The sequence below is a fragment of the Opisthorchis viverrini genome (assembly GCF_000715545.1).
Source record: "Opisthorchis viverrini unplaced genomic scaffold opera_v5_84, whole genome shotgun sequence".
In the NCBI taxonomy this organism is placed as follows: Eukaryota; Metazoa; Platyhelminthes; class Trematoda; order Opisthorchiida; family Opisthorchiidae; genus Opisthorchis; species Opisthorchis viverrini.
The window spans coordinates 627,670-651,407 of NW_008751741.1; the positions used below are offsets into that span (position 1 = coordinate 627,670).

The window sequence follows — 23,738 nt, forward strand, 5'->3', positions numbered from 1 at the left end:
CTTATTTCGTGATAGTTAACTCTATTTGATTTGTAGGATTCTGAATTTCTTTCTTAGGGTCAGGCCTCTGTGGTTGGCTTACATGTGGCCAAGCATTTTCTATGCTCCATGTAGGGTATCTGATATAGCTTTTTGCAAGAGGTTGCCCATAGCCATACTCACAAAACATTTATTCCTGGCCAATATTCTGGACCATGACTATCTTCACAGGAAAGTAGTCGCTCTATGAACGGACAATATTTGTGTGTCAGGCTAAAATGTGTTTAATTTTGCACCCAAGTGTTTTTTGGTGATCTCCGGAGTGACCACTTATTTTTCCTTAAATGCGGCTTACTCTGTTCCTGTTTTCCTGAAATTGGAACTTCAACGTGCGGCATACTATAAAGAATCTTTCCTGTGCTAGAAGAACTAGTGTATCTCAATATTGGGACAAGTAGTAAGTAGGAGTAAAGTCTGTGATATTAAGGCGCGAAGGGAAAGTGTTTTCTTTCGGGCTCTTTTTCTTCCTGATTGCGCTCTACGTGTTTTCCCTTGCGCGTGGCTTGAAATCCCACAGGATATTGCGTGAAACCGATTTCAGTGACTAGCATGCTGTTGCTTCCAGACCCAACTGCCTAGTAAAATTTTGTGAACCTTCATGCGTTTGGGCTGTGTCGGGCGAGACCTATAAAGATGTTGATGACGTGTTCTGAAATGATGTCTTGGTGCTCAATTTGTGAGTACCCTATTCCACGCCGTTTCCCATAAAGCTTTTTGGCAGGTCCCCAACTTTCCTACATTGTTTCCGCTTCACGTCTAGATGTTCTCTTTCACGATTGTACGACAGCTGAGCGCCGCGATTTTGTCCTATTGTATTGTCGATGTTAATGGGAATCAAACTTGACCTTTCCACAGTTAATTCCATGATTGTACGTGCTGCATTCCAATCGAGAATGCATTTATAAAGGTAGACTGAATTCAATAGTTATTACAACACCCTACTGCGAACTAACGCATCCAGTCTGTGAATGGACTGGGCTCAACTCGAGGATGAGAGGTAAAAATCAGGGGACCGATAGTATCACTTCATTTTTTTAGTTCACTCGTTGTACTATAACTAGTAGTGTTCATTTGAAAATTCCAGGTCACACATAGATCACACCCATGAGTTGTATAGATGGGTATAGCGCAAAAATTCCTTCAACATTTTCATTCCTCACCCTGCATTTCCTGTCACTTGATTAAATCTAGCGCGTTCTGGAACCTGAAGTACTGTGGTATTGTCTTCTTCGGTTATGATAGGATCAAAAAACATTTCCGACCGGTTCTCGAAACTTTGCATATCTGCATACATGTGTGAGACATACAAACATACAAAGAATATCACCGATTATCTACAGAATTCATCCGTTGGACACGAAACAATAAACATACTCCCCGGAACTGTAAGATAGCAACTCTACCGAGCAGACATGGTAATCCCATCCATGCTTGTTCCGTTCAGATCACCAGGTGCGAATCCACTGAAAGATGTGGGTAATATGGTTACCACATCAATCAGCCTGACCTGTCGACAGCAATACTTGATGTTGAGGGAGGCGAGGATAGCTCTGGTTTTGTAGTTGATTGACTTGCTTGCAATAAAATTGCCAACGATCTAACCAGCAGACAACAAAGTTTTTGTGACTGATCACCGATCTTCCAGCCCTTCGTAGACTGTCGTCTCGCCATTTGTCAAATATGCCCAGTTTTAGCTAAGATTTATGGCGTTCGTTCATTCTGCCTGCTAATGAGCTGGTAGGTTGCATTGAATCTGATGCGAACTATCGTGACTATCTATATTCTTCAGGTCACCGGAAACTTTTGGTTCTTATCTACTTGAGATCGAAGTGAGTTGTCCACCCCAAGGAACTACATCCTGGCCATATGGTTAACAGCTCTTACATAGGTCACCACGCCTTAATCCGTTTGTTTTCGTTCCAAGCCCGTTTGCTCGATAGTGATCGTTCACTCGCTTCAAAATGCGCACTGATTTTTGGAAATAGTTTCTAGAAAACTGATATAATGCCCTACTTCTTTCAGTTTGTCGGTCTTTTCAAGTAGCTTTTTCCGTGGAGGAATGCTACTCATAAAGTTGCTGAAAACTGACAACCCACAAGCGACCCTTCCTGGGGCTCATCAGGTAGGCGTAATCCCCAAGTTTCTGTGAAATTTATTTTCTACGTGGAAAGTCACTTGATCACAGTATAAAATTCGTGTCTGGTATCGGAGGCGATGAATTCAGAAGAAAGCAAACAGAAATGGAAAATACTTTGTATGGCACATTCAGTTGAAGAATATCATAAACAAGAGATTCAGTCGGATTTCAGTCGAGTTTCTCGTCAAAACCGAATCAGTGTGTGTTTCGCGAATGGCTTTTTTCTTTAAATCGGAACATTTTGCAATTGGGGCTAGTTTCCCGCTGCGAAGACGCCGCAGTTAAAAAATGTTCACTTTAAAAAAATTCTGTCTCTGACTGGTTTAGACGCGCTACCACCTGAGGTTGAGTTAAGTAGACAAGAGACGCGGGGTCGCATATAAAAGCCTGTATGATCGACTAACCTACTGTGGTGCACATGCAGTTTTCTCTTGAGGATGCAGTGTCAGCGAATAAAAGCCCCGACAAAGGGATATAAAATCACTAGAAATTGGCTTTGATTATTATCACGTCTTCCGAATGCCTGACTAACACAAGCTTGTGAACTTAAGCGACTGAGGTGAATGGTCGAGGCCCTAGTTATCAATGCAGCCAGTATCGCATGCACCACAAACGTCCTCTCAGTTTGGTTACTAGGGCTCACGAGCCATACCTACACATTAGTACGGCAGTTCAGCGAATTGATGAAATGCGTGCAACATTGTACTTTTAGTGGAGGTGGTGAAGGTAACTTGGTCACTTGCCCCCTGTACTATGTGCATGTGAGGTCGCATGCACCTGTCTGGGCTTGACTAACTGAGCCGATTGTAGCCTGTAACACGGGCGTTTAGGTGGGAGGCAGCCATCTTTACGATAACTAACTACGTGTGGGTGGTGCACGATTTTGGTTTATTGCTTCGGTGAAAAACGCATTCCTACCGCATCTCCGGTACTGCGCTCCTGGGTTATTTACAGTGACTTGTTCAGTATATCGATCATTTTCATATCAGTTGCGTTGTTTAAGAGATTTAATCTCAATTATGATAAGACCGTTATTTGTAATCGCTTCACTTTGGTTCTCTTGAGCGTATATTCATGTTATCTCAGTCCCAGATTAGTTTACTGAAAGCAAACAGAAATGGAAAATACTTTGTATGGCACATTCAGTTGAAGAATATCATAAACAAGAGATTCAGTCGGATTTCAGTCGAGTTTCTCGTCAAAACCGAATCAGTGTGTGTTTCGCGAATGGCTTTTTTCTTTAAATCGGAACATTTTGCAATTGGGGCTAGTTTCCCGCTGCGAAGACGCCGCAGTTAAAAAATGTTCACTTTAAAAAAATTCTGTCTCTGACTGGTTTAGACGCGCTACCACCTGAGGTTGAGTTAAGTAGACAAGAGACGCGGGGTCGCATATAAAAGCCTGTATGATCGACTAACCTACTGTGGTGCACATGCAGTTTTCTCTTGAGGATGCAGTGTCAGCGAATAAAAGCCCCGACAAAGGGATATAAAATCACTAGAAATTGGCTTTGATTATTATCACGTCTTCCGAATGCCTGACTAACACAAGCTTGTGAACTTAAGCGACTGAGGTGAATGGTCGAGGCCCTAGTTATCAATGCAGCCAGTATCGCATGCACCACAAACGTCCTCTCAGTTTGGTTACTAGGGCTCACGAGCCATACCTACACATTAGTACGGCAGTTCAGCGAATTGATGAAATGCGTGCAACATTGTACTTTTAGTGGAGGTGGTGAAGGTAACTTGGTCACTTGCCCCCTGTACTATGTGCATGTGAGGTCGCATGCACCTGTCTGGGCTTGACTAACTGAGCCGATTGTAGCCTGTAACACGGGCGTTTAGGTGGGAGGCAGCCATCTTTACGATAACTAACTACGTGTGGGTGGTGCACGATTTTGGTTTATTGCTTCGGTGAAAAACGCATTCCTACCGCATCTCCGGTACTGCGCTCCTGGGTTATTTACAGTGACTTGTTCAGTATATCGATCATTTTCATATCAGTTGCGTTGTTTAAGAGATTTAATCTCAATTATGATAAGACCGTTATTTGTAATCGCTTCACTTTGGTTCTCTTGAGCGTATATTCATGTTATCTCAGTCCCAGATTAGTTTACTCATATGAGCTGTACAGGAGGGTCGTTGAATATACAGAGGCCCATTTTCTGCTTCGAATTGGTCAGGAGGCTGTTTGCTGGCAGGTTACGAACATTGGTAGAAATAAGTCAGGGCTTAGGTCGCGAGACCGGAGGTTCTGTGCTTCTTGTTCTCCCTCTAGTTTTTGACTGTTCCCGTGTAGGCACGGAGGGTCCGGAAGTATCTCAGCCGTTGTGCTTCTTTCAAGTTGCACAGCAGCTACGCACCGAAATGGCTTTCTGCTGTCCTTGCTCTAGTGTCTTAGTGCCGGAAAAAGATTCGCCGACAAAGAATACAACAAGCGAGAGCAACAGTTACAAGGGATCTCGATCTATTCGAATTTCACTTTCATCGATCCAAGGTGTTGATGAATCAATTGATTGATTAACTGGCTTGGGCGTTTGCCGGCTTGCCTAAAGAGATCTTGGTAAAGTCATAGGTTCTCAGTAGGTTTCGGACATTCTGGGGGTTAGTTGCAGGAATCTAACCTTCCTGACACTTACTATTATTGCCCATGTATTATTGAAGGTGAAATACAACTATTTAGCTGAACAGTAAGACCTTATTTGGAAAATATTTGATTGTTCCATCTTTGATGCTTCTCAGCAATGAAACAAGCGATCCTGAATAGTGCATTGGCTTCCTCTACTTCCTAACTATTCCGGGTTAGCTGCTGACAAGTGTCGGTTCCAAATCTCAGGCGTCGTTCAGTGCCATCCACCGCAACAGAGGTGTTGAACCCTGATACCTTGCACTGCAATCTAACAATTGGCGGCGCTTGTTACCCTATTGGCAGAGGTCACAATGAAAGTAAATATACTGTCACTTTTGATGGTACTTATGAATTTTGAGGCGCTTTCTAGCCAGCGCTACTTGTTCCCCAATTTTTCCATGCTTGTTTGAGGTAACTATCAACAGCCTTAACCTTCATTCGTCCATCTTACGATTTTTTAACCAAATTATTGTATTCGAAGTTCCGCCTTCCTCTGTCGGTGAGCTCCATGCGGTTCACCAGTGTTCAAAGCTCCCATTGCCTATCGCAGGTTGGGCTAGTTTGTATCGCGTAGTGTAGTTGCTAAGTCCTGTTGGATGGTCACTTCTCCACATACCTGTCAATAAGCCTGACAGGAAGCTTCGCGTGACTGAGGGAATCGGCGACACGTGACAGCGTAACTCGAGAAGCAGCCTAAAAGGGTTGTTTTGATCGTCGGTGGCACGTGCTGGTTCGGCGAAAGGCCGGACGGTGGCGGTTGCTACCGCGTGTTTCGGTGTGTCAACCATCAAACTCTACGGGCGTTATTCTACGTCGGACCTAGATGCATGCATACGGGTGTTGATAAATAATAGTGCGCGAATTCTTCACAAACCTATTTTTCCCCCAATAACCCAGCTCTCACTCGACTTTGGCACTTCAAGTTTTCAGCGGATGTATATGGACCTCTGGTATTTGTATAAACATAGTACTCCAGCAACAGTATATGACGCAGACGTCGAGAATGGTCGTTTTTTTTTAGGAAAACCAGTCAATTTGCCTCAGGAAACTCTCGACAAAACGTTGAGCAGCTTATCAACAATACACATTTTTAATCAATCAAACAATATACAGTTTTCCTTTAGTAAAGCTGTCTACTGAGAGGTGTGCAATATGTGAACAGTACCCGGACATAACGCATAAGGTTACTCCTCAAGATGTTTAATGTCCAGTTTGGGATTTCTGTATCTCGAGACACAAACCGTATTTTTTCAATCTCAAGTCCGCTTTTGAATCCGTCTGGAAACGGTCTGTTAATGAAAGCCGTTCCTTCTTAATTCTTGTCTCCCATAATGGCTTCATATACCTCCTCCTGTGTCTACAGCGAATTCTCTCCTGAGTTCACCGCGTCCAGTGGTGTCAGCCAAGGATCTTCTCTGTCGCCGTTTCCCTTTTACTTTGTAGTTGATGTGCTACTTGCGTCTTCTTTACCTTCCTCTAGCATCTCGGGGATCGCAACATGCCCCCCTCCTTGCGGTGTTCGCTCGCGGATATTGGGTATACCGACGGTAGTGCTCTTGAATCGAACCCTTCAGAAATGCATGCTACTTTAAATAACCTGAATAACGCTGCTGCATAGTTAAGTGTGCGTGGTCTATCGCCTGTTTGGAGGAGAGTGTATCACTTATTCTAAGCTCTTCAACTTAGATATATCCGCTACTGAGTTCGACGTTGAACACAGCAGCGTTCTCTTGATCTTTGCCTTACATTGTACAACTCGAAGCATATCTAGAAAGGCTCACAATGTAACTACGTTTAATCCTTCTTGATTAGTTGAGTTCGATAATTCATATTCGCGTTTGCTGAAAGTTCTCCAGCGATGAACCGTAGGGTATTCTTCAGGTAAAGCAAAGTAAATTTTTTGAAGGCACACTCTACTCATGACGTTGCTGCTAGCTGTTCGATAACCAATACCGGGGTTCCTTTTTGGTGTTCCGCAGGTAGACACAATTCCCGGGTTGCCGTCAACTTTATGTTGCACTTAAAAACCGAATTGGTCAAATATACTCACATGAAAATCAAGTTGACAAAACTGAACTAAATTCCACATGAAATACTTGTTTCTAATATTGTTCAACTAAATTTGCCGCACAAAGGCCATTTCATGTTTCGGTTGGTAGGTCACCCATGATATCGCAGTACATCCCCAAGTGGGATTCAGGTGGGTCTCCTGTTAAGACCAATGTGATTTGCGCTATACTTCAACATATTATTTCAGCCCATAAATACATGACGAGCATCAATTAGATACCACAGGTACCGATATCTGATTTAGAAGAGCCAGGCAAGTTGTATTGTGATTTACTTATTGGGGAATTCTAAGAACCAAATGTGGCGTGGTGGACAGAGACTCAGCGTTTCGGGTAACTTTCTTCAATGAACGACTCCAAGTCATATTATTTACAAAAAAATTGTAGCCCACGTTCTACAGGTTGTCTTGTACCTGTTCACCGTAAACTTTTCCACTAGGTAGATTAACCACTCAGATATTAGTATAACGCTTTTCTGGATATATGAGTGCCATAGCTTCTGCGATTGGAAGACATACGGGCGTAGTGAAGATGTTTAATATACATTACAGTTTGATAAGTATAAAAGTTACCATGCAACCGATCCTTAGGCTGGCAGTGAGTACACCCGTTAATTAATTTCGACGCCCAGTTCAAAATAACTATAATGAACGGCCCAAAATTATCATTGAAAACAGGTTGGCTTTATCTGAATTTCGTGTGCTGTTGTGTCAACTGGCTAGTTGCCTGATGTCGTATCACTGCACAGTTTTGTTGAGTTTACTTGTATGTTTGCCTGTTAACTGGACACCCACTTTATCGACGAGATCCGATTCAGCTAAGTCCAAAATTTTATCTGTTGCACTAGTTGACGTTGCTAACTTTTTATATAAACTCTTATAGTCGGATTCATATGCCTGATTGAGCAAACTGGTATGCTCATCGCACTATTGTTCCCCTTGTTGCATCGATTATTTTGTCTGTTCTGGATTGGGCGATTTTCGCTCAGAAGGCAAAATCATCAGGTTGATCCATTTTATCAACTGCCACTTCTCATTCGGATGCGGGGTCATCTGCCTGTATTGCACAGTTTTGAGGCCGATGCACAATAATGTCATCCTAATTAATGGCAAAAAAGTTTGTAATGAACCTGCAAAGTTGTGTCAACAGCTAGACCACGAAGAAGTGAACAACTCTGGTTACCGACCGTTTTCTCTATATCAAACCTCAATGTATTCGACCAACGAAACATTAGAACAGCTATGCAGTTCTCGTTTTCGGAAGTTTTTAGTAAGTAATCGGTGGCTTTATAGATATAAAACCACGGATTGTTTCTGTTATCATTCTGAAACCATAATTTCTCAGTCGGTTCTAAACTCTTTAGAGTGAGAGTGTGAGGTCGGTTTGAAAAGAAAATGTAACCACTATCATAAACGAAAACTGTTCTGTTCTCGCGAAGGTTCATTTCTGTACAGGAGCTCCACTTGAATTAGTAGTAGTATCTTTGGTGGTGATGCACTTTTCTACTAAATACAGAAGATTTTTGGGTCTAAACACTCCTCTGATCTTCAACTCCCATATATTTCCAAGTGCTTTTCACGAACGTCTATCGCTTACCAGATGCTCGATTTTCTGTCAGTTATTCATATTTATCGTTCATCTGAGACAGACTTGTTTGATTTGGAATGAAGTCTGGTCATCTCCAAAAACTTCGCTGTTACCTCAAAAGATTTATTCCCAGTCTGTTTTAGACAGGGCTTATTTCTGTGTGGTCCAATTAAGGTTATCCTTTGCGTGCCTCACAGATATACACACACGGAAGAAAAAACTGGATTGAATGGTTTTGCGATGTCCGTATTCATGTATGTATGCGTGTCCGTGCGGATGTTTGATACCGTCGCACGCAACCCGTGCGCCATATCCCAATCGACAGACCCTAATGCGGTTAGAAGGATAATAGGGGATAACACTCAGTCGTCGATTGTCCCTCCCACCCCTCTTCTTTCGCCGAGCATTCTTTTGGCTGAAACTGTTCGTACGTTAATTTAAGTTCGACTTTTGTACGTAGGTATGTGTATTCGTTTGAGTTATCGAACAGACAGTTATTGATAAATCTCGGGTGACCGATGGGATTGAGTTTTATCTTATATGATCGACTGACAGACCTTCTCCTAATTAGGTAAGCGAGATTTACCCACAAGACGGTCGTATGAGCTTCTTCTCTCGCTGAAGGCTAAGGTTTAGTCGTACGCAGATCAATCGGTCGCCCATTTATCTACAGCTTTGTAAACTTAGATATTGGAATAAAGTCAGATAACAATTCAACCGGAAGGTCGCCCTGGTGATTCCCGGCTTCTCCATTTTCTCCTAGGTGCTGTGATTTTGTCATAATTACTATTCCATCGTACTAACCCTAGTCAGTATAACTGAACACTAAGTATTTTGTGGTTGTGGCAAATATGAATTTGTGATGGCTTTCCACGTGCGCTGATCCCACCCAAACCGATCACATTTCTGTAACTGTGTTAACTCACCCACATACCACCCTGTTGACACTCACTTTTACCCTTCGTATTATGGGAAACACTGTTGCTTCAGGAAATGTATGAGTCTATTCAAGTAGTATTTTCTAGGAACATTTTGACAGTGGTGAAAATACTGAGTCCCTTGCAGCATACCTGTTTGATTTTCTAAGTTCCTTGTTGCTTCTGTGTGTAAATAATATCCCATTATATTGTGGAATACAGTTGATGATACATAAATAGGATGAATTTTTGCGGGATCGATGAGTCTAAATGAGGTAGCACAGGTGTCGTGTTCTATGGTATGCACTCTGTTACGAAACCAAAGTGAATCGGGACTTGTTTTCTTTGATCCATCGGCATGAGCTTTTGTGTTCGAAATGTCTGAGTCTCTCACCCATAGATAAACAAGAACAAAGTACTTTCAGCAGCTGGGCGACAGAGAACAAATAGATTCAGGGGTGAAAGTACGAGGCTGTCACATCTACCAATGAACTGTTCGTCGTTTTAATTACGTTGAATCCGTTTGAAATTCAATCAATCAGTCGACTCTATAGCATGCTTTTGAGTTCCATATAGACGGACATATCCATGAAGTATGCCCATGCCATAATTTAACAGACGAGGGATAGTCAGGGGGCTATTTGATCAAAGTTTTGTCAGTATCCGCCCACGCACTCGGGCCAACAATTCAGCTGATATTCTGGCACCCTTATGTTTTGTTTTTTCCTTCTGCTAGGTGAGTACTGATAACACTTTGTTCATATCTTTAGGAGTGAAAACAGCCACGGGCAATATTGTGAGTGACTGATCCCCACTCAAGGGACGATCCCTAAAATTAGCAATTACTTTCTTGAGTGAAACCACTCATAAGGTTGCCGAAAACTTTGACAGTCTACAGTCGATTTCATCCATTTGGGAGCTCATCAAAGAGTCGAAGTCCCAGAGTTTCAGTCACCGTTGTTCAATTTTGCATGGTTATTACGAGTCCGCTTAACAGAACAAAAGGGAAGTGGCTTTCGTAGTCTTACAAATGGAGTCAACCTGTACGTCATACAGGCTGTTTCATTCGTATTACAAATGCACACACGATATTGTCGGAAGAAAGCAGCCAGGTTTGCTTTCTGTTTGTAAATATATTTGTCATTCACTTTATTTTAAGCCTGCAAACGAGATTTGCGCTGGGTTTTCCAATCATCGCACAACTTGTACCTAACCACAGTTACATTGCAATCCAAACAGTGATTTGTTCATATCGGTCTAACCACAAAGCAACAAAAGTGAAGGTGGGAAATAAAGCGTGGTATTTGCATTAGTTCAATCCTGTGAAGCGTTTAGCCTTTTTTTTGAAGATAACGCATCGTTTATGAAGCGTGGTTTCATTGTTGGCCCTGTTTGTATATCACTACCCTCAATTTCTTCGGGTTCCGCTGACTTGAACATCCGGAAGTGATCTGTGTTCGCACAACTTATCCGTATGTTTCCAAGCTCTGTGCGAGTTCGGAATTACCAGTCCCAGTGGCTTAGGTTATTCTCCATCCTACCCCATCCACTACGCTCACAAAACAGGAACACGCCCGGTCGTGAATTCTTTAATCAAATTCACGTGATTCGAGCATACCGATCAGCTGGGGCAAGAAACCGACCCAATAACTTATTGGTCTTTCTAGGGTAAAATGCGTTGGCCGGGATGAATGAGAACCGATGTGTCTTTATTTTGTGATCCTAACGGCTTTCGCGATAAGTTCAGCTGTAGTTGGTACGAATCACCTTCCAGGATAACTTCTCCATGACTCTTTCAACACAGCCCGAGAAGATGTAAGCTGTGATTATCAACAACGTTCGTGTCGTTAGTTTTCTTCAAATTGTCTGAGTATTTACTAATGTAGGTATCTTGGAATTGGCTTAGCAATAGACCCTTCAGTTTTTTTTTCAGGAATAGTTTTCGCTTTGGTTGTTTAGCAATAATGAGCCTGCATGAACAATGGTGTTCTTTATACTGATTACAGTCTGAGGCTGTGTGCCTCCCCTGAATTGACCTCACGGCAATGGAACGAAACCGATGTCTGTTCCTATGTCCATAATTTGATTAATATACAATAGACCCTCAGTTTTTTTTTCAGGAATAGTTTTCGCTTTGGTTGTTTAGCAATAATGAGCCTGCATGAACAATGGTGTTCTTTATACTGATTACAGTCTGAGGCTGTGTGCCTCCCCTGAATTGACCTCACGGCAATGGAACGAAACCGATGTCTGTTCCTATGTCCATAATTTGATTAATATACCTAAGGGTAGGTCGTTTGAGGTGATCAGTTCGTTGGGCAGTAAACAGTCCATCCATTTCAGTGCTTACCGCCTGTAGCATACAGTTCTCGGTGTATCTGTATGGCAGTCTGTTTGACATCTGTTCTAGTGCTTCCTCTGTGCCTATACCGAATAACCTGGTTGGTGAAAGTAATAGATCTGAACCTACTTACCTCTGTTTACGACCCATTATTTCATGTTTACCATTCGCCGTATTTCGGTGTTTGTGTAGCTTATGTATTTCATCGTTATGCAAAACACTACACAATCCACGTTTGGACATCGCGAAAATATACTCTGTTTATTCGAGTTGGGTCCAGCAGGTAGGGTTCACGTATGTAATTTCAGTTAGCTAACTATCGAACTAATAGTATGCTTATGACTAGCCACTTCTTCCGGTAGACTGCTGACCAGGCCAATCCACAGTACACGTCATCTGGTACTACTGGAGAAGCTCAAAAACTGTCCGAGCGCTCCATAGGCTCGGGTAAAATGTGCAACTGAATTGATCAAAATAAAACGTGACAACGCTTCTGTTGCACACAGGCACATACACTATTTCGCAACTTTGAAATTCAACCGCGCACTAATCTGCTTGAGAGAGATATTTTGACCTTTAATTGACACTGTGGTAGCGAGTAACACGGAATTTGGTCCATGTTGCGAACTGCTGATTTCAAGAATTAATTAATTCACACTGTCGTTTGAGCAATTAACTTCATCTACGTAGATTGAGATTTCTATAGAACCTGTTCACGGTGAGATTACATTTAACTTGAGGCCTGTAAGTATTCTGGCTGCTTCAGCAATTCATTTTGTGGCCTTGTTAAACCGCTCCATTCCACAGTATCGGTTCATAGTCCTGCCTTCACAGTCTACTCTTTGTATTATATTTCCCTCACTCCATTGTAGCTTTTGATAGCTTTCACGGAGTCGTTTATTATCCCTGACCACAATGTCCCGCGGCTGCTTGGCTATTTGCCTCATTTTTCCACTACATCCTCCCAAGATTGTGGGAACGTCTAATTATATTGACCTGCAGTGTTAGTTGAGAAAATCCCAACTCCCATCCTTGCGCACACGTCTACTGTACGGGTCCCACATTACCGTCATGTGTGTTACCCATATCAGCTTTTGGTTGTCCAGAAAACACCCACCATTGTCTCTGTGATTGACCGGAGATGTGCTTTCGGTCGTTTTTGTGGGCGCACATTTTAATACCCGGCTTTGCTTTGGAGGGGCGGGTAACCGGCAGTGACGGTTCGTGATCGCATGCGGCCGCTGGCTGCCGTCCATCTGTTTTGCGAATGATGTGCACGCACACGCAGTGAGAGACGTACGAAGGGAAAAGGTAGGAGTACGGGCCTTAATCTGACACAAAAACCGTCATCCACAAAGATCCTGTTTCTTTTGAACGTGACTTGAGCCAGTCGGCCTCCGCAGTCAAGCCGACACGGACGACGAGACAAAGCACCTCGCGCACTAGGTGGCCGCTTCGGTTTCTGCTGTTTGGGGCAGGCTAGCGTACAGTGCCTGATAGATTCACGCGTGATGTGTATGTATGTGGTTCACTAGTGTACAAGAAAGTCACTAACGGACCATGAAGATGATTTTTTCCGAATCCGACCAATTTGTCGGGAAATCGGACTGCACACTCAATCAAGAGTGGCGGTGGCTTGGCAGTTTGTTGACATTTTATCGGCACGCGTTGTGGGCAGGTTTCTATCTATCCATCTCGTATCCTTTCACATCTAGTGACCGGACAGCATTGATGTGGCCTCGTTGCCGCTTCGAATGACACCTGCTGGAACTGTTGTTTTTTTTACTGTTGTCCGGGTATGACCTTTGGGGTCTTCTGCTACCGACTGCGTACCTGTGCAGTTTGCACCGACAGTTTTCTTGCGTCCAGCACGCAGTTGATTAAATAGATTGTGGGCAATAATTTTGTTACGACCGAGTTACTCGTTTGTGTTTATTCAGATGAGCCAGTGGCCTATCTAATCTAACCGACTTAAAGAGTTGGGTCTCTTTTTGGTGTACTACTCAGAGGGTTGCTGAAAATCCATCGACAGCAACCTTTTGAGTAGTACATTACAAAGATATACATGTATCGCGATATCTCGAATATCGTAGCGGCCTGGTGCAGCACATTCAGTTGCCTGAAAGCATCACAAATGAGAGATTCAGCTGGGTTACAGATGAGTCTCTCGAAAAACCAAATTAGTCTGCAAATGAGTGTAGAGTCGCTAAGTTGGGTATCTTGTTTATTCTATTGTGACCAAGTGTACTGGTGAGTAATTTTCCTCAGCTTAACTGTATAAGAACGAGGTTTACTGTGTGATTGCTGCAGTCCTACTACGGTCATATATCTGAAAAGCATCTGTTTAGAAGAGCTTGGTGTCGCAAGCCGACTGATTGGCCGATGATACGCGAAGTAGTTCGAGATCTGTTTTTATATCCGCGATGCTTGACATGCTTTGCTCATCTATATAGTAATAATATTTCCATCCCCACTCTTTTCGATGAAATCCATTCAGTGGAGAACAGGCTGCCACTTTAGCGTACTGTGCCTGTGCGTCCCGAACATGTGATACGGTTGCGCTACTCGTTTCGCCATTGTGATTAATCGATTAGTCCATGGATTGGCTTTCTCTACTGACCCGAATTGACCCCACTCATTCAGGACGCAACTCCATATTCACTGAACACAGACACTAAATGGTGTGAACACCTTTGTTTCATCAACCTTTGTATCATCAACCTACTGATGCCGGGGATTTTGTCTTATTCGTTGTTTTTTTATTATTTGTATGGTTCCATCCTCCCTTACACTACGTCTACTTATCAGCGCGCTTGAAAAGTCCGAAGGAGACTGGGCAAACAGCCGTCAGCACTGTAAGGACTTGTCCTTTGCTCTAAAATGGCCATCTGCTCCCAAACCAATGGAAAGTACTTTGTCACTTTCATTCTGTCCCCGACCGGAGTCCACCAACCTAGTGTGGATGGTGTCCCTGCATGGTAAACCATCCCAAATTTCTCTTCATTTTGTACATTGCCTATTCTATCTATTATCTTGTCGACTAGCATAGTGCTGGTTATTGATTATTTTTACGTACACTCTCAACCAACGACCCTCAGCTTTAAGCGAATCTACCCAAGCTTAGATAGTTACTGATTACACTCTAAATTTGGGATTAAGTGGACGAATCCGCAGAAGGGTCGCATGCTATTGAGTTTCCAGACTCAATTACGGCCAAAATAAGCTGGCTGTAGAACTGATCACTTTACATGGGGATTTACCACAATCCAATTTTTTCCGCTAATCCGTGACCTTCGTCTTCAGTCCCTCGAATATGTGGAGGATTCGCTTCTCTCTCCCAGAATTTCTCGACAAGCCGACCGATTTCTTAACCTAACATCATGGTATAACTACCACAATTTTTAAGTGTCGTTCGCCACAGCAAGAATCACTTTTCCGTCGAAACAACTGCCAACAGCAGTACCATTAGATATGATTCTGACATCTCTTTCCCACGGAACATTCCCTATGGACGCTTCCCTCTTGCAATCGCTCCTCGTTCCCCCAGGAAACTGCCATTTTGAATTCACCTAAACTTTATCTTTTCCCAAGGTCATGCTACCAGCACGCTGAGCTACACAGACGATTCAAATAAGTCTTTTAAATTTCAAGTAGAACATAAGGTTGACGGAAACTCGGAGACTGCGCCTACCCGGTGAGCCCCAAGAAGAGCGAAACCAGTCGTGGGCCGTCGAAGAGTTTTCAGCAACCTTGTGAGTAGTTTCCTTTATGAAAATATACTGCGATATCTCGAATATCGTACCAACCAAAACATCAGGCGGCCTGTGTGCAGCACATTCAGTTGAAGAACGTCATAAGCGAGAGATTCACTTGAGTCCCCTGTGAAAACCGAATTGATTTGCAAATGAGTGTATTTCTCGAAATCAGTCCAATTTCTGATCAAGTAAGATTGACGGAAACTCGGGGACTAAGCCTACATGATGAGACCCAAAAGGGGTGAAACCGGTCATGGGCTGTCGAAGAGTCTTCATCAACCTTGTGAGTAGTTTCTTTTCAATTATATTTGAATACCAGTTCACTCGTAGTTAGCGACATACTGTCCACTCCACCTTCTGTTCCTGGTGATTTACGGAACTTTATAAATCCTGTTTTGTTGCTGAGTTGAAATTCTATTAGCAATTCTTGTAGTATGCAGGTTTTCCACTCTCACGTGATCGGAGTCTGTTCTGACCAGCTGATCTTTTTAGTAGTGGTATTGGACATTCTCCGTCTTCTTAATATCCACTGAAAAATGCGTCCGTGTGGCGCGACGAGAAACTGTACAGTAAGCTAGTTCGCGAGCATTGACTCACTGGCTTCTGTTGGACCCATTTTGCTATGGCCAAACTCCAATGATTCAAAAACCTAATTTCGCGTCACCGTAGGCCATCCGTGAAGTGATCAAGTAAGGCCTATTGGTCCAAAATCGGTTCAAATTCTGGTATGAACGTGTGATCCATTCAAATACCGATGGTCTCCATACATTTTCACCAATTAATTTAGCCTGATTAGAGCAGATCGTTTTGTTCCCTATCAAACACCATTGTCAGTCTCATGAGCTGGATGCCTGACGAATCTTTTGAATAAGACTTGCTACGTGTTGTTTTCTTCACGCTGACAGTATACATATTTTGCAACTTGCGAAACTCTTCTTGCGGACACTTTCACATTGTAATTCTCTGGGGTTTCCCATTTCTACCACTACCCTTCTGCCAAACTTACGTAGGCATGTTTGTTAGTTCCAGGCTTCGGGATAACGTGGCACACAAATTTTCGCGTCGTTTTATTTCGGCCCTGGTTCTGGTATTTTATGGGCGACCTCAAACTTGCGGTTTAGTTGATTTATTCTACATGAAACATCATGTGATCTCTCTCGGATGTATGGTTCTTGTGTAACAAGCTATACCATCCTTCACTTTTAATCAATCCTGTCTTAGATAATCTCAGGGGCGTTGCTCTCCATCACTCATGAGTTTGCAGTCATAAACCCATTCGCCTCTCCACTATCCATTTAGTCTCTACGCGGCATCTCAGATGAGCCGACGTGCACTTCAGTACTTCAAAGCGCGTGCCACAAACCAGACTATACCATAAGCCACGTCATACAGTGTTGTTGGTTGTCTTCCGCACGTGATTCGTTCTTTCTCCATCCTCCGCGCTGGCTGGTTAATTTACGCGCGGTGATACTCAAAAGTATCAGCATGTTTTCTTCCTAGTCGGTGGTTGTGGTCTGTTCTTGTCGGAGCGAGTACGTGTTTGTATGTTGCTGTACACACTGAACAAGAGGTTCACATTGCACTTTCGTTTTACAACTGTTGAGTGCATTTCGCAATGCTGCATGTGGTCCCAGACCACCAATCGGGTTATACGGCAACGTACAGATCTAACTGATTCGTAAAGCAGCTATTTACACGACAAGATGCTCACCATGCTATTCATCCAACTGATAATGGCGCCTCGCGCTGTACATAGCCAAGCCACTATGTCTCGTTGACCTTTTCTTCATTCATCGTGTCTGTGTAGTCATTTCTCAATTGCTCTTCAGCTGTCTAACCCCACGCTTTCCCTTTGTCTGTCTGACACTTGTCAAAGTTGGATTTCGTAGGCACTGTGAGAGTTGTATGTGTGCGCGCGTGTGGACCATTCTCTTAGCACACTCATCCGACACAGCCTCATTCCATTCTGTCGCCCAACTAGCTGAGCCTTTGTTGAGAGTCTGATAGTTATTATTCTATCCATTAGCTCTCTGTCTTCCACAAGTCGCTACTTGAAAGAACCTTTTTAAAAAAGACTCGAAGGGCTATTAGTCTGTCACTTGCACTCAGCGAGGGTTCAGTTTCCGTTGATGCGTTCCGGTTGTTGAATACCTTTATTGTTTGCTGTAGAACTGAATCGTGGTCACCTCCAGTCGCTCCTTTCATTACGGTGCTTCAATCTTAGGTTGTATCGGAGCATATGCTCTGGTCTATGGACACTTACTTTTCACTAGATTTTTAACGGAGTTCGTAAAGGAGGGTGGTAAGGCAAATTTCGATAGAGGAGAGCAGCGAAAGATGAAAACGTGTAGAATGTTTTGGATGTTGCAATTTTGAGGTTTTGCGGGATAGGTTTTTGTGTTCATAGCCACACCACCCTCGTTTGGACGGCCGTGTTCCTGTTCTGGCGCAATTATTCCGATGAGTCCACACCAAAGGGAAGCACTGGACTCGAGTTTCGCTCTTACTAGAGCCTATCAGCAGGGCATATCCAATGGCCGTGCCGGGATTTGAACCCCGAACATCTGACATGCGAGTCGAGCGTGTAACCACTACTCCACCAACGCACGTTGGACGCATCTGAATTATCACGTCCGAACAGGTGAACGTGTTCACACTTGAGCGATGTGATTGGTGTGCCCGACTCATCGAACGACGACCCAGTTAACTATCCTGGTTGTGACGATCGACTGACCCGCCAATCAGGACTTCCCAGTCAGTTTGGATGTGTGGGGTCAATTAACATGAGCTTCCTGTTCTTCAATGTTCAAGCAACCACTTTACAAGATACCGTCCACATGCAACTTCTCCCGATGCTATAGATATGTGGGTCGCAGCTTGTGGTTGTGTGTAAACAAACCAAGATGATCTAATACCTTTCGTTGCTAACAGCTTTGTACTTCTGTCTAGATAGATCCGTTTCTACATGCAACCATCCACTGAGTCGGTTTCGACTTGTTGGATAAACTTGAGAACGAATTTTGTTAGTCCAGCCTGAGCATCGATATAACCGATACAACTGCACTAGTCAATAACAGCTGACCGAGTGTTGATTACGTCATCGCATTGTCAGCAAACACGTATGAACTAAAGTTCACCCCACAGAAGGCGTACTGTGTTTGGTCACACCAATAGATATGTGAGCGCTGTCATAAACCGTGGATTAATGCAATGAGGTAATACAATCAATGGTAATCAGGTTTTCAAAATCGTACCTAGCAGATATAGCTTCTTTTCAGTTTTTGTCTCCCACCGAAATAGATTGTTATCTGAAGATCTCGAACTTCTGAGTTTCCAGCCGCCAGATGTTCATATTATTAAAAGCCCGAGAGGGTTTTGGCAGATCTTGAATTGAAAAGTCCAGCTAGAGTAAAGACATGCCTGGGAAGTGCTCGAACCGCCGACCCACTGCTTACAGGACAGTGTCCCATAAATTAAGCCTACGCACCTGAATCTCACAGACGGTTCGCAACACTTTTGCCCAGTATATCAGTAGTAGATATCTGTCAGTATCACTAGTGAGGCTCCTTTGTGCTTTCTACAATGACCAAGGTAGCATTAACGACACCTGCCTGGTAAACTATAGGTCGACGATCCAGCTCAGTCACGAGTGCTTTATTTTCGCTCACAAGATGCTTTTTTGGACTTTTTATTTCAGTTTCATGCTATTCATATGCTGGTACACGGTCATCACATCCACTTATTACAATGGCCATTATTTTTGTGCACAATAATCGCCTAAGACCAGATACCGCGGAAGACAACGAGGATATTAAACCTTTCTCCAGAGTGGTCCGAAGATGCTCCAGGAGATGGACTTCTTTTTAAGTGCATCCCCCTTGAGTTTTGTGGCTCCTGGTTTCCACGTAAAATAAAAGAGCCAACAGTTTCTCACCAACGACGACTCAACTTGGTGATCTCTTCTAGGGATAAGTAGTTTGCGTAGGATTTAGTTGGTCGATATTTAAAAGTTTGCCACCAATTAGGAAAGGTGGGTGAACGAGCGCTGTCTTGAGTTCACAAGTTCACATGGCATTGATGTTTATCATCTCCATTTGATGTACAAGAAGATTCTCCGCATAGTGAAGCTATAAAGCCTTATCCGGTTGTGGAGTATGTTGCAAGCAACTTTAGTTCCACAACTCTGTCTGTCTCTGGACAGGGTAGTCACAAGTACCAACGCCAAAATTTGAACAAATGGACAGTTACAGAACATCTAAATAGAGCTGATGTATTCTCCTTGACTAGAATAGATTTCGAGGAGCTGGTTAGCTTATCTTCTTCCCCTTTAAAAAAGACTCCACTTTGGACATCGCAAACTAAATAAACCGGAACTTTACAAGCAAGAATATTCTCTACTTCAGAAACAAACTGTAGCTTTACTTTAACGGTCATATGCATCATGAAATTGCTGGAGTTGGATACTCGATGCAGTCACTCAAATTCCGGGGACTATATCTACTTGATGGTGATCTTCAAGCAGAGTAAAACCGATAGTGGGTCGTCTGTGGATATTGAGCAATCGATCGCGTACTAATTAAATGTAGAAAGTTCAGCTTTGTATGATAATTTGTCACCGATAGCTTGTGGACGTTTGAGTCTAGAGTGCTGTTCACGGACACGTCGTGGTTCTTTATGAAGAACCTTCTGAACAAATTTCTTCACTTTCCTGACAGTTTTTGGGCACATATTCACTACTGATTTGCTTACTGGAACATATCACGTAAGGAAGCAGGTTCGAAAAATGCTCAGCTCACAATCCTTGACAAGTTCCTTTACTCTGTAACCTAACAGCACATTCACTATGAACAGTCATCGAATTTGCCACACAGTCCATAACCGACTAAACTTGTCAACTACAGGCTTTCCTGCCTTTTTAGGATAATTTACGAAGCGGTTTCATTGTGAGATAATATTGTTCCGTTAATTTGTGGGTCATCCACTCTACGACGAAATTTCCAAGTCGGAATTTTTTCACCTCCACCGGCTCGACTATAGACCAGTGTGGTCACGAAACTTGCTGCCTCCCTGTTGCAACCAAAATAATACTTTGATTAATATTTCCGACTGGTCGTCTGCCTGCCTGTTGTGGTTCACCGCCGCTACTTTTACTTTGTAGTTTCCCTCCCTGGCGGCTCATTTCTTCCGCCAAATTAGCCACCATCTCAGCTTTACATTTGCGAGTGTTTTTTCACTCTGCTCACACCAAACGCACCGCTTTCACAGCTATTTTCTTGCTCTCCTACGTGGTTGTAAGTTTTGTTCCACCGGTTTGATGGGGGACGCTGTTCGAACGTGCATGCGTGCCTGTATGTTTGTGCTTCCGTGCCCACAGGAATGAACGGATATTTGATGCTACGCCTGGCCCAATCTTTCCTAAATTGCATTTGATGATGGTCGGCACCTTGATGTTCTGAAAACCCGTCATGACGCCAATGGGTTCATTTTTACGGCGGCATAGCCAGCGGAAAAGATGAAAGACCTTCACCCTAGCCGTTTTGAGGTTCAGGTTAGCTGTACTCGTTAATTGTTGGTGAGCTGCTGAACTACAGTGTGTTAGACGCATACCTGTTATAGCACCAAGTATGCTGACCATGATTCACTCAAATTTTGTACAATCGAAGTGTATTCACGTCGTTTCGCCCATGTAGCTGATGCTGACAATATCTGTCTGGTTTTGATCTTTAATTTTGTGCTGATCCATGTGTATTTCCACCAACCAATTGTCATTGGGGTGTGTGGGTGCGTGTGATGGGCTGTCGGACACTTGACCATCCTGTGGTATGTTGCAGACAAGTTCCATCCTTTCCGTTGAGTAGCCGCTGCCCGCAATGATGAAACGTCAATTGACCTTACTGTCCACCAAGTGATTTGCTGTCCGTGTACAAGCGCGAAACATTGCACTTTGATCATGTGCGTGTTTCTGCGTGTGCTCGCGGGCCGGACTTCCATCACGGCGACTATCCGCCTCGTCTTCCAGCTCCAAATTTCTCTGCACGTTGAACGGCCGGATGCATCACATGACAGATGGGTAGACGTAGCCTATTTGAGTGCCACGTCGTAGAAACATGAAAGAAAGCGTTCAGCTGTAGCACCCTTCCGGTGCCTAGCTGCCATGCCACCCGAAGGAAGCACGAGGGCTGGTCGTAGAAACATGCCTTCCAATTTATTGTGCCTCTGTGTACAGACTGCATAGGTGGTCAGCGGTATCAAATGGAATTGTCACTACATCCAACTGAATCACAATTTCGGTGTACCCTGATCACAAGGCCATCAGGTTGCGCTGAGAACTGATTTTGACCCTGTCCACTTATGTATAGAGGTGGTTAACTGTGACTTATCTTGTTTCAAGCTTCATAGTGTCCATTCTCTTGACATGCGAACACCAATTTGTGTAAAGCACTCTCGAGAACTAGCAAGCTGATAAACCTTCCTCCTGGTCATTCGGTGTAGAATGATTTCATGGTTTACGTAGTTCAGAAGCACTCAAGAAGCTGGCGCACCCTCACGCCGAATAACGTCGGCAAATTAGCAACACTACCAGACCCTACCTTCCATCCCGTAGGCTTGATCAGGAATTTGCCATGTAGTCCTGAACACTACTCCAGTATGCCGGAGATGTGCAACAAAACGCCATCACTTGCAAGCTACATTTTCGTCTGGAATCAATGGAGAGCCTTCTTACTACATTACGGGCTGAGCCAGTTTGGGTTTCGATCAATGAAAAGATGGCATGCCTTGGCAGTCGTTTACATGCATGCAAACAGAGGGCCCGACAACCTAAGAAAGACAATTTTTCATGCAAGTGTTTACCAAAAGGACGTTACTAGGACCCCCAGCGATAGACTATCTGACTGAAGCATCTTCATGCTCGAATAAAGGACGAGTGAACATTGAGTTCTGGCTGTGTGACTTTTTCGGCTAAGTAAGTGCATTATCATCGCCTTTTTCGGTTACCTATTACATGGCTTTTCCACATGGCCTTGCCACTTTCCAGGATCATGATGTGGACAGTTGAACACTGTCTCGCCTGAAGTAGAACGTCCACTTGTATCGTTGGATGGATATGGAACGAAATTTCGTTGCACATCATTTGTTTTCAGATGGAATTTGTAGCCTGAAAATTCAGAGCAGCAATAGTAATATTTTTCGCTGTTGAGGTTTCCATTATCTTCCCACCGAGATGGCTGAGAGAGGAAGAGCCACTAACCGGTTGATTTGGTATTACGCTGCAACTGTTGTTCAACCCGCCAAGCGAGTTCGTCATTCCTTTCTGAAATAGCCGGACATCGGTTAATCTTCGTGAATGGTGTCTATTAACTCACAAATAATTTCCTCACCTCGCCTGATTTTCTATCTGTTCGGTTTTTTTTTCGATGGAAAATTTATCGCCGTCTAGTTTGGCAGAAACTATGCAGTTTTCAAAAGCCGTTATTTTCCGTTCACGTATACCAGTGGTGGAGGTGGTCGTGCCAAACCAGTTCTCCTCCACTGATATGCGGCATCTGCGAACTAATAACACGGTTTATGGCCTGTTAGTGGCGGTTTACACTCAGACGTTGTGTGCCCGCTTTCCGTTTTTTTCGAGGAAAATTTATCGCCGTCTAGTTTGGCAGAAACTATGCAGTTTTCAAAAGCCGTTATTTTCCGTTCACGTATACCAGTGGTGGAGGTGGTCGTGCCAAACCAGTTCTCCTCCACTGATATGCGGCATCTGCGAACTAATAACACGGTTTATGGCCTGTTAGTGGCGGTTTACACTCAGACGTTGTGTGCCCGCTTTCCGTTTGTTCCAATCTGTACTCGCAGTATGGGAATAAGACGGTGTTGTGCACGTATCCACAGAAGGGTGTTTAGCTAAGAACGTGATTGTGGTATGGGAGTGAAGAAACACTGGAAAAACCAAATGTGCTTTCACAGGTTCCAACGAACTCAGCGGTTCGCGTGTATTATTCAAGCGACCCAGTGCAGTCGGACCGATATCCCAAGGGAATAGGATTTTATTACCCTTTCTGAGATTTGTTGTGACAGTTTCCACAGCCCGGCCCGGAAATAGTCTAAACAGGTTTGGAGTGCAGAGCAACATTTTATGGCCCAAGACGAATGTGGGAAATTGGGCTGTTTGTAAGCGCTTGAATATGTCAGGTCGGAGTGAGCATTTCTTTTGCGAGTACAAGTTTTGCCAGCCGTAATCTTTTGCTCCGGATTGGTTTCGACAAATATCGG

The 23,738-nt window shown here is 43.6% G+C and overlaps 1 protein-coding gene across 1 annotated transcript in view; it reads left to right on the top strand.

Moving 5' to 3' along the window:
• Nucleotides 1-23,738, top strand: part of T265_04864 (hypothetical protein) — a gene marked incomplete at both ends in the record, with an annotated part of 45,930 nt that overhangs the window by 19,647 nt on the left and 2,545 nt on the right. The gene's annotated exons all lie outside the window — the stretch shown is intronic.